We start from the raw sequence: 1336 nt of genomic DNA, 5'->3' as shown, positions 1-1336 counted from the left end.
TATATAATACGTGAGGTGATGGAGGTGTTAATTCCACTCGATGGGGGGAACCCTTCATTGGGCTCTCATTTATCAAATCACCACAATATACAATTTAAATATCTTACAGTTTTGTCAATTATACCTCAATAAGATGGAAATCTAAAAATGAGGAAAATCCTTTCCCCCTTTTACACGAGTAAGAATTAATTGTTAACTTTTTAAAAATTTAAATTCAATTAGCCAACATATAGTACACCATTAGTTTTTGATGTACTGTTCAATGATTAATTAGTTGCCTCTAACACCCAGTGCTCATCACAACACGTCATCTTTATCCATTCATCTGTTGAAGGACTTTTCAGCTCCTTGTTAATTTTTTTTTTATGGTGAAAAAATTTAGATTTAGCCAGCTGGACTCAGTTTAGATGATCCCAATTTTGTTGGCAACATCCAAACCATCATAGTCAGGAGCCAGTCAAACATAGGCCTTCTCTCCATCAGGCCTGATCAAGGTGTTCATCTTGGCCACGTCAATGTCATAGAGCTTCTTCATAGCCTGTTTGATCTGGTGCTTGTTGACCTTGACAACCACAATGAACACAAATGTGTTGTCTTCTATTTTCTTCATGGCTGACTCCGTAGTCAGAGGGACCTTGATGATGACCTAGTGATCAAGCTTGTTTCTCCTGGGGGTGCTCTTTCGAGGATATTTGGGCTGCCTTCAGAGACGCAGTGTCTTGGGTCATCGGAATGTAGGTGATGTGCGGATTTTTTTTTTTTTTCTTTTTTGTGACTGGACACCTTTCAGCACCGCTTTCTTGGCCTTCAAAGCCTTTGCTTTGGCTTTGGCTTTGGCTTTGGGAGGGGCAGGGGCTTCCTTCTTACCCTTTGGCACCATCTTCGTAAAAGGGGTCCTTGTTCACTTTTGATTCAGACTTGTCCTGATAGCAGCTTAATGCCTTTTACATATATTGCATTGCACCCTCTCCTGTTTGACCCTTGAATATTTCCAGTGCTCTAGAATGCCTCCAAGTGCCCCTCCCAGGCTCCCCAAGCACTAATCACTCTTCTAAATTCTATCACGGTGGGTTAATTTCTGAGTTTCCTATAAAGATATTATGCAGTGTGTACCTATTGTGATCGGGACTCTTCTGGCTCAACATAGTAATTGTGAGGTTGATTCATGCTGTTGCGTGTGTTGTTTTGCTTTTATATTTCTGTATAGAATGCCGTTGTATGGATGTAGCACATTTCTACATTGGTGGACACTTCTTCCAAGTGTTTGACTATCATCAGTTAGAGTTGCTGTAAACATCCTTGTTCAAGTCTTTGGACATGTGCCTGGGAGGGGAAT

The 1336-nt window shown here is 40.7% G+C and overlaps 1 pseudogene; it reads right to left on the bottom strand.

Moving 5' to 3' along the window:
• Positions 1–403: 403 nt before the first annotated feature.
• On the bottom strand, positions 404–1085 carry LOC117997900 (annotated as a pseudogene).
• Positions 1086–1336: the final 251 nt, after the last annotated feature.

Source organism: Mirounga leonina, unplaced genomic scaffold (genome assembly GCF_011800145.1).
Source record: "Mirounga leonina isolate KUSES-001 unplaced genomic scaffold, KU_Mleo_1.0 Mir_376, whole genome shotgun sequence".
NCBI classification, from domain to species: domain Eukaryota; kingdom Metazoa; phylum Chordata; class Mammalia; order Carnivora; family Phocidae; genus Mirounga; species Mirounga leonina.
The sequence above is the reverse complement of the archived record's forward strand: the minus strand, read 5'-3'. Positions and strand labels throughout refer to the sequence as shown.